Here is a 10003-nt window from a genome sequence, read left to right on the forward strand (position 1 = left end):
ATTTTATGTGTATACATGTTATAGATAATTAACCTTTTTTTTCTTTTTTTAATTTTTATTTATTAAGTATACAGTGGTCTGCCTCGCCTGCAGGCCAGAAGAGGACACCTGATCTCATTACAGGTGGTTGTGAGCCACCATGTGGTTGCTGGGAATTGAACTCAGGACCTTTGGAAGAGCAGGCACTGCTCTTAACCACTGGGCCATCTCTCCAGCCCTAGTTAACCTTTTTTTTTTTTTTAGAGTTTCCCTGTGTAGCCCTGGCTATCCTGGAACTCACTGTGTAGACCAGGTTAGTCTCGAACTCACAGAGATCCACCTGCCTCTGCCTCCCAGGTGCTGGGAATAACAAAAGGCCATACTGTTATAAATATCTAATTAAGCCTGCATGCATGTATGCACACCACAAGCATGCCTGGTGCATCGGGGGCCAGAAGAGAGCATCAGATCCCCTGGAACTGGAGCTAGAGAGATGGTTGGTTGTGAGCCACTGGCTGTCCTGGAACTCACTCTGTAGACCAGGCTGGCCTTGGGCCCACAGAGATCCGCCTGCCTCTGTCTCCTGAGTGCTGGGATTAAAGACATGTGCCACCTTTGCTGGCCTGATTGCAACGAGCACTCACTCTTACATTCTCAACCACCTCGCCAGCCCCTAGATATATTCTTTAAAGTGTTTGTACACGGCACACACATTTTTTCAAAAGAACAAGAAGAATCAGCCTCAGCGATGTTGCAATCGCTGTCTTTGGGCAGCAGCTTCAATGTTTTCCACTCCCAGGAGGCATTTATCTGGAAAATGTGCTACCATGGAGATGAAGACTTAGATAGAACTAGGGAAGCGGAGACTGAGTTTTCTCGGTGATTGGTTGGTGTGCCTCTGGCCTTCCCGAGGCAGGAGGTGGAGTTATAAGGCTCTTGCAGGATGTCCTTGGTCCTATGGGAATTCTATCACATTGCCTTTTTACCAGCTGTGCCATAGCTCCTGGGTCTAACATTGCCTTAGAAACACTATGTCTCCCTCCCTCCTCCCCAGTTTGCCAGAAAGATTATGAACGTTCAGACCCTGTGAGCTTCCCAAAAGCAGCCCACGATCTTTCAAATCAAGAAGTGGATTCTGCTGGGAGAAACCGACAAGGAGACCCTCTCTTGGTACAAGAACATTAGTCCAGGATTCAAGAAGTCCAAGGAGGCCATCAAGGGCACCTACATAGACAAGAAACGCCCCCTTCACTGATAACATCTCCATCGGAGGTCCGATCTTGTCTGGTGTAGTGACCAAGATGAAGATGCAGAGGACCATTGTCATTCTCTGGCACAATCTCTGTCTACTACACCTGAAAGTCCAGTTGCTTTGAGAATCACCACGAGAACATGCCTGTGCACCTGTCCTCCTCCCTCCCCCGCCCCAGTCCCCGTTTCAGGGATGTACAGACCAATGACGTTATCACCACGGAGAGGGCAGGCCCCTGAGCAAGCAAGACAGTGTGCTCAAGGTCATCAAGGCTGCTGGCACCAAGAAGTTTCAAAAGTTCTGGGAGGACTCTGACCAACTCCTTAGGACAAATAGTTACTTTCCAACTTAAAAAAGAAAAGAAACACTATCTCTATTTGCATTACTTTGGTTGCAAATCTAAGGGGGGGGCGGGGGAGGAGGCTTCTGGGGATTCAGGCCCACTTTTTTTAAGTTTTACAGAACTTGATTAAGCAAATAATGACAATAAAGGCAAAATGGTGGGGGAGGGGAGATCCCGTCTCTGTCTCTGGGGAGCCTCTATGCACGCTACTACAGGCTACCCAGGGCGGCGGCAACAGCCTTACAGCTACCCAGGAGTTAATTGCTGTGACCAGGGTCAACAGGAAACAAGGCCAGCCGGCAGGTGGTGGCGCACGCCTTCCTTCCCAGCACTCTGGAGGCAGAGGCAGGTGGATCTCTGTAGGTCAAGGCCAGCCTGGGACAGTCAGAGCTACAACCTGACCTGGAAAAGAAAAACCAAAAAACGGGGGTGGGGGGTGGGGAAGGAGGAGGAGGAGGAGGAGGAGGAGGAGGAGGAGGAGGAGGAGGAGGAGGAGGAGGAGGAGGAGGAGGAGGAGAAAATGGTGAGAAAATGAGAGACAAGGCCAAGGTCACACCTTGATTTTGCCTCAGCTTCATAAATTCTTAGAAAGTGCATAGTCCAGGGTTCAGTCCCCCAAACCAGAAATAAATCCTAATTCAGCTTCTGTTAGCCTTTATGGAGGGAGAAAAATGAGAGATATTGTCTGCAAGTCCTGGCTGGGCATCATCCGAACAGGGAGAGGGCGATTCAGTCCCAGACCTCAGTGAGATCCCGGATTCCATGCCCAGAGGCTTTGTCTCACCATAGAAGAAGAGTTTGTGTCAGGGTGAGTCCCACAGCCTTCCCAGAGTGCAGCTTGAGAGTCTAGAGATGGTAAGATCTCCAGCACCTGGCGTTTCTTCTCCTGCACCCGGAGGCGGGACTGCTGGGACGTCTCTGGGGCCTCAGCTTAGCACCGTGACGTCAGCTGTACCAAGCTTTAGGGGCCTAGGGGTGGCAGAAGGGGACAGTTCAGTCTCTCCAAAAAGCTAAAGAATCCTGCTTGGGGACACCCTAACATCAGCTAGATTCTGAAGGGGTTCCCGTTTCCCGACAGGCAAGCTGCCTACCTTGAGAGGAAAGAGCAAATGCTCTGTTACAAGGTGGCTCCCTCCACCAGGACCCCTCATCGTCCAGGTTCTGAGGGGCCGGGTGCTGTCCCGGCTCAGCCAGGAGCAGAGATTTTGTAGGCACTTTACTTCTCACTTCTGCTGACCTCCGATTGCTGCCGCTGACAAACCCGAAAGCACCATGTTTAAAAGTCTCCACAGACAACCTGGCTCCTCCACCTCAGGATCTCGGGCCCTGCTCTTTCCAGATTCCGCCGTCTCTCAGGAGTTCACAGCCACTCTTGGGACCACATTCTTTCTGAAGGTTGTATACTATGTTTCCATATGTTGCTCTAGGAGCCCAGTTATGGTCCCAGTCCATCTCTAGACCCAGGAAATTGTGCGGTCTCCTGCTCTTTCCCGTGCTCTCAGCTTTTCAGATTCCTGAGCCTATGGTGGCTGCCATCGTGAGTCTCCGTGAGCCTAAAGCCAACTTCTTTTTTAAAAAAAGAATATTTATTTATTATGTATACAATATTCTGTCTGTCTGTCTGCAGGCCAGAAGAGGGCACCAGACCTCATTACAGATGGTTGTGAGCCACCATGTGGTTGCTGGGAATTGAACTCAGGACCTTTGGAAGAGTAGGCAATGCTCTTAACCTCTTGAGCCATCTCTCCAATCCCCCTAAAGCCAACTTCTTCACCACCTTTGGTGCACAGGCCCATTTGGCCTTATTTTGGTAGTGTTATTATTATTGGTTGGTTGGTTTTCTGTCTTATTGAGACAGGGTCTTCCTGTGTGGTTCAGGCTGACCTTGTACTCACAGACATCCCCTTGCCTCTGCTTCCCAAGTGCTAGTATTAAATGTATGCTGCATCTTCACCCACCTGTTATTTGAAATTATTGCATGTATTTGCCTCCTTAGCCCAGTAGGTGCCCATCAGTCTTATAATGTGTGTGTGGTGTGTGTGTGTGTGTGTGTGTGTGTGTGTGTGTGTGTAGGTGCATGTAAATGCAGTATCCACAGAGTCCAGAAGAGGGCATTGAATCCCCAGGAACTGAAATTACAGGTGGTTGTTAGCCATCCAAAATAGGTGCTGGGAACTGGACTAGGTTTCTCTCCAAGGATATACTTTTTTTTTTCAATACAGGGTTTCTTGGTGTATCTTTAACTGTCCTGGAACTCACTCTGTAGACCAGGCTAGCCTTGAACTCAGAGATCTGCCTGCTCTGTCTCCCAAGTGCTAGGGTTAAAGGATTAAATGCATGTGCCACCATGCCTGATTTTTTTTTAGATTTATTTATTTCATTTATATATGAGTGCTCTATCTGCATATATGACTTTATGCCAGAAGAGGGCATCAGATTCCATTACAGCAACTACATGGTTGTGAGCCACCCTGTGGTTGCTGGGAATTGAACTCAGGACCTCTGGAAGAGCAGTCAGTGCTCTTAATTGCTGAGCTCCCCCCCCCATTATAGTTTGTTTATTTTATTTTTTTTTCTTGTGGCTGGAGAGACAGCCGTGGGTGCTGGGAACCAAACTCCAATTTTTTTTGGTTGTGAGCCTAGCCTTTAATGACTGAGCCATCTCTCCACCCCTATGTTTTGTTTATTTTGTATATGTATGTGGGAGAGCAATGCCACGGTACATGTATAAACCCCAGAGGAAAATGTTCAGAAATCAGTTCTCTGCTTCCACCGTGTGTGTCCCAAGTGGCCGAGCTGGGCAGCAAGCCTCCTTACCTGCTGAGCCGGGCAGCAAGCCTCCTTACCTGCTGAGCCTGCTCACCCTAGCTTCAGATTCTATTGAGAGACAGGGGCCTGTGTACCCGGGGTGCCCTAGAACTCACGATGTAGCTGAGGATGATCTTGAACTTCTGATTCTCCTGCCTCTACTTCTTGGTTGTTGGGATGATAGGCATGAGCTACTATGCCTGGTTTACGCAGGGCTGGTGGCAGGACTCTAGGCAGGCTGAGTTACAGCTTTAACCTCTTTGTTGTTTGTGGTGTCTGTGTATGTTTGTGTGTGTGTGTGTGTGTGTGTGTGTGTAGGCACATGTGTCTACACCCAAGCATATTACATTACAACACCCGAGTATAAGTCAGAGGATAACCTGAGGGCTTGGTTCTCTCCTTCCATCATGTGGATCCCAGGCATCCAAATGTCAGGTACCATTGTCCTAAGGATGTTTGCAGAGAGCCCCACATCCCAGCTGTCTTGAGAACTGTTTGTTAACGGAACCTGCCCCACATCCTAACTATCTTGAGAACTGTTTGTTAAGGGAACCACAAAAAGAATGTTTCCGCTTACACAAAAAAACACCAGGTTTGCTAGCTGGTGACCTTTGCTACTCCCTACCCCCCACCCCAAGTCGAGTTCCTCATTCAAGGGCTATATAAGCTGTAACCATTACCCTAATAAACTGAGACCTTGACAACAGAACTCTGCTTGATCTCCTTCTTCTCTCTCGCCCATGATTCTTTCAGGTAGTGCCTCTTCAGACCCTGAATAACTGGACCTGCTGGACAGGTCATCCAAGCTCAGTCCTTGGGTTCAGCAGAAAGCACCCAGAAGTGACATCTCTCTACGCACCCCAGCCTGTATCTTGTGTTCCTTTGTTTTGTTAAATATTATTTATTTATTTGTTTGTTTGTTTGTTTATTTAATGTACATTAGTGACCTGTCTTCATACACACCAGAAAAGGGATTGTTATGTTGGCTACAGATGGCTGTGAGCCACCACGTGGCTGCTGGGAATTGAACTCAGAACCTTTGGAAGAGCAGCTAGTGTTCTTCACCACTGAGCCATCTTTCCAGTCCCTCTTCCCCCTGTTCCTTTGTTTTTTGAAACTGGTTCCCATGTAGCCCATGCTGGTTTTCAACCCACTGTGCCGAGGAGGATGGACGAGGATTCCCAATATTCCTGTCTCTACCTCTTGAATGCTGGGATCACAGACCCGTGACAGTTTTGAAGACCGTGGGGCCTTAGGAAGTAGAGCCTCGCTGGTGGACCCATGTCTCTTCCAGACAGGCCTTTGAAGATCACAGCTCACTCTTAACTCTGTCCATACAGGTGAACAGCAGCTACCTCACACACCCACAAGCACGCCAGGAAGGCTACAGTGGGCCACACAGTCCAGAAACCATGATTTAAAGTCACCCTTTCTTCCTTAAAGTATTTTTCCAACTGTCTTTGTCACAGGGACAAAAGAGCAGCTAATGCAGTATCCTCTGGTCCCCGGCCGAGGGTGGCAGGTCTAGCTTCCTTGTGGTTTCATGTTCCTGTGGCCATTGCTCAAATTTCACTGTCTCTGGGTCTCCTAGGGATCCATGAGGCACCCAAGTAATCCTCAGTCCCAGGCTACTACATGGTCCTGGACTTTTTGTTTCTTTTTTTGTTTTGTTTTGTTTTGTTTGTTTGTAATTTTTGTTTTGTTTTGTTTTGTTTTGAGACAGGGTTTCTCTATGTAGCCCTGACTGTCCTGGAATTCACTTTGTGCTTGCCTTGCCTTTGTGCCTGCTGGCCTTGAACTCATGGAGTTCCACCTGCCTCTGCCTCCCAAATGCTGGGATTAAAGGTGTGCACCACCACTGCCCGGCAGGTCCTGTACTTTTCTATGCCTCTCCTAGTGGTAACATCTGCTCTCCAACCAGGTCCAAGCAGGTCCTTTGGGACCTGTTGTCCAAATCCATGCTCTTGACAGGGCAGGTGAAGGAAACGACCTAAAAGAGGCATTATGGGAGGCTGGGGCTCAACCGGTGGAATGCTTGTCTAGTGTGTCTGAAGTCCTAGGACGCATGCCCAGCCTTGTGATCCTGGCAGTACATAGACGAGTAATCCCAGCACTCACCAGGTGGAGGCAGGAGGATTGGAAGTCAAAGGCCATACTTTGGCTACATACAGAGTTCGAAGCTACTCTGGGCTGCACAGAATCCCATTTCAAAACAGACAAAAAGTACCTCCTGTTAGGTTTCAAACCTGGGACGAATGACCAAGGTGTCTATTTAGCATATCAGAGTGAACCTGACCTCCAGGTTTGTCCTGCATCCCTCAGACCCTACCTGCTACAGGGTCCCCCTGGCTGGCATACCTCACTCTGCTACCCTAAACTCTCTAGCCCAGGGACTGGGTTGCCCTTCCCCCAGCTGCCCTTCCTTAGATAATCCAACCACTTTGGTTACCTGATCCCTTTCCCCTACTCTTTGGGCCTCCTGGTTGATGCACCTGTTCCCCTCTCTCCCTCCCCTTGCTCACATAGCTCAAGGTCATGAGGTCATGTCCAGCCTGGATTCCTGGACTCTCCCAGATTTCCCTGACCCTAGCCATGCTCTCCCACGTGTCTGTATAAACCTTCTTCTCCATCACACCGAGGAGCAGTTGAGTCCTTTCCTTTGTATTTCTTTTATTTCATTCATTGGGTGCTGGAACCCAAGACCAGTCGTGATGTTGTTGTTGCTGTTGTTGTTGGTGTTGCTGTTGTTGTTGTTGCTGTTGTTGTTGTTGTTGTTCTTCTTCTTCTCCTCCTCCTCCTCCTCCTCCTCCTCCCTCTTCCTCCTCCTTCTCTTCCTCCTTCTTTCTCTCTCTCTCTCTCTCTCTCTCTCTCTCTCTCTCTCTCTCTCTCTCTCTCCCCCTTTTTTTTTGTGTGTTTTTTTGAGACAGCATTTCTCTGTGTTAACAGTCTACGCTGTTCTGGAACTTGTTTTGTAGACCAGGCTGGCCTCAAACTCACAGAGACCTGCTGAAGAATCTAAGAATAAGAATATAGAAATGTAGATTCCAGAAATAAAAATGTAATAATAAAGCAATACAAAGTTTTCAGCCTAGGAGAATGAGAGCAGGCGGTCAGCAGCTTTCTCAGCAGTTTAGGGATTAGCTATTAACAGTGGGCTACTCTGCTTTACAATCAATAGCTCTGTCTGCAAGGCTGAAGCGGCCTCTGTAAACTGACGGTCCCTCTGCAAACTGAGGCTCAGCATTTAGATATCTTCCCCACACACACACCCAGCCACTCATGACCAGCAATTGATATGAGCTGAGTTAGCTTTCAAATGATGGGATACACCTGAGTCTTTGGTTGTTCATTTTCCCATACCCTTCCCTGCTATGCGAAACCAGCAGTATCAGGGGAGTGCAGAGCTTTGGTAAACACCCTCAGGGAGCGTCAGGGAAAAACAATGGACTAAACACAAACACTAGTTTAACGGAAAAACTCTGTAAATGGAAACTGTAAAATAAAGGCAATTTGTATCTAAGTTTTACCTCAAGATTGTAAAAATTCCTTTGTTCATGCCTAATGCTTGGTGCTTCTTGCTATAAAAAGGGGAGTTCAGAAACCATCTTTGCCACAGCCTAACAAGTCCACCTCTGGCTGTGGTCTCAGCTAGCTGATAAGCTTTTTGTGCCCCATGGAGATTTATTTTTTTAAATTTTTTTTTCTGGAATAAAGTTTGGTTCTGGTTTAATAGACTTTGGCGATCTGTCCCCCATCTTTCTGTGACCCCTGTAGACCCAACACTGTCTGCTTCTGCCTCCCAAATGCTGGGATTAAGGGCCTGTCACACACCTGGCCCCTTTTCTTTTATAAATATATATTTTTTTCTTTTCTTTTTTTTTCCCCCAAGCTATTCTGTCCCCATCTTGGCCATGGTTTAATTGGGAAAGGTCTCTCGGAGGCAAACGTGTTTAGACACTTGGTCCTCAGCAGGTGGCGCTGTTTGGGCAACTTTGAGGAGCAGGGAGCTTACTGCAGGAGACATGCTCCGGGGTTCAGGCCCACGCTGAGTTCAGTTTTCTGACCTCTGCCACGCTGTTAGTCCTTTGCAAAGGTATAAATCAAGCCAGTTGGAGTCAATACTGACCTCCCCTCTGATTCGTGCCCTCTCTGGGTTCTCCTTGACCCAGTTCAGCTCTCCATCCAGCCTGGACTCTGGTTTATCTCATTCTGTCCCTCTCTGACTTCCACCCACTTACTCAACTCTGTCCCACACTGTCCCAGCTTGGGAGTTCACGCTCCCTCTTTTTTGATGCTGTTTGCTTGTTTGTTTGTTGGACTTTTAAAAACTAATAGACTTAACTTAACATATTCATTTATAGATAGATGATAGATAGATAGATAGATAGATAGATAGATAGATAGATAGATAGATAGATAGGTAGGTAGGTAGGTAGGTAGGTAGGTAGATAGATAGATAGATAGGTAGATAGATGGATGGATGGATGGATAGATAGATAGATAGATAGATAGATAGATAGATAGATAAATGATGGATGGATGGATGAATGGATGGATGGATGGATGGACCGACGGACAGGATTCCCATAGCCCAGGCTGGCCTCCAACTTGACATGTAGCCAGGAGTATGACCCTGAACTTCTAATCCTCCTTCTTCTACCTTCTGAGCTTGGAAATTACAAATTTACATCATCTTCCCTGTTTTATGCAGTGCTGAAGATGGGAGCCAGGGCTTTGTGCATGCTCAGACCCGTTCCTGCTTACCAACTATAGGGATTACAGATGTGTGCCACCTTCCAGGAACAAACACCCTTTTAGCATCCCAGCCTCAGGCCTTGAACCCTGTTGGTACCTGAATTTGAGTGGCACAGGCAAAGAAACCAAGATAAGGAAGACAGTGGTGTTGCATGCTTTTTTTTTTTTGTTTTGTTTTGTTTTTTGTTTTTTCAAAACAGAGTTTCTCTGCAGCTTTAGAGTCTATCCTGGAGCTAGCTCTTGTCGACCAGGCTGGTCTCGAACTCACAGAGATCCGCCTGCCTCTGTCTCCCGAGTGTTGGGATTAAAGGTGTGCGCCACCACCGCCCCGCGTTGCATACTTTTAATCCCAGCACTCAGAAGGCAGAGGCAGGCAGAATTCTGTGAGTTCGAGACCAGCCTGGCCTACAGAGCGAGGTCCAGGACAGCTGAGGCTACCCAGGGAAACCCTGTCTGGAAAAACAACAACAAAGAAATCAAAACAGCCACTCTGTGGGTGAAAGGGGGAAAAGTTTATCCCAAACTGCCCAGGCTGTCTCTCGGGAAAGCAGAGAGAATTGGGGCAGGGGGTAGAATCTTCGTGGTTATAAGAGGATGGAAAGAAGGGAGCCTGTGAGCTGGGGTGGGGGCTTTGAAGTATAAAACAAGTCCTTGTGAGTAAGGCATGGGGGAGCCTGGAGGCTGGCATGGATCTTGTAGGCTGGCAAAGGCACCCAGATGTGTTAATGGAACAGCAGTATGTCCCTAGTTTCTTTTGGACCAGACAGTGTACACACAGGTTGGTCTTTCATTGGTGTCCTGAAGTCCCAGAGCCATGGCCTCAGGGAAAGAGGAAGTGAGCTTTGGGGGAAAGTCCCTGATCCTCA

The 10003-nt window shown here is 47.9% G+C and overlaps 1 pseudogene; it reads left to right on the forward strand.

The window, feature by feature from the left end:
• Positions 1-1048: 1048 nt before the first annotated feature.
• LOC119824343 lies at positions 1049-1583 on the forward strand (annotated as a pseudogene).
• The last annotated feature ends 8420 nt before the right edge of the window (positions 1584-10003 follow it).

The sequence above is a fragment of the Arvicola amphibius genome, chromosome 10 (genome assembly GCF_903992535.2).
Source record: "Arvicola amphibius chromosome 10, mArvAmp1.2, whole genome shotgun sequence".
Taxonomy (NCBI): domain Eukaryota; kingdom Metazoa; phylum Chordata; class Mammalia; order Rodentia; family Cricetidae; genus Arvicola; species Arvicola amphibius.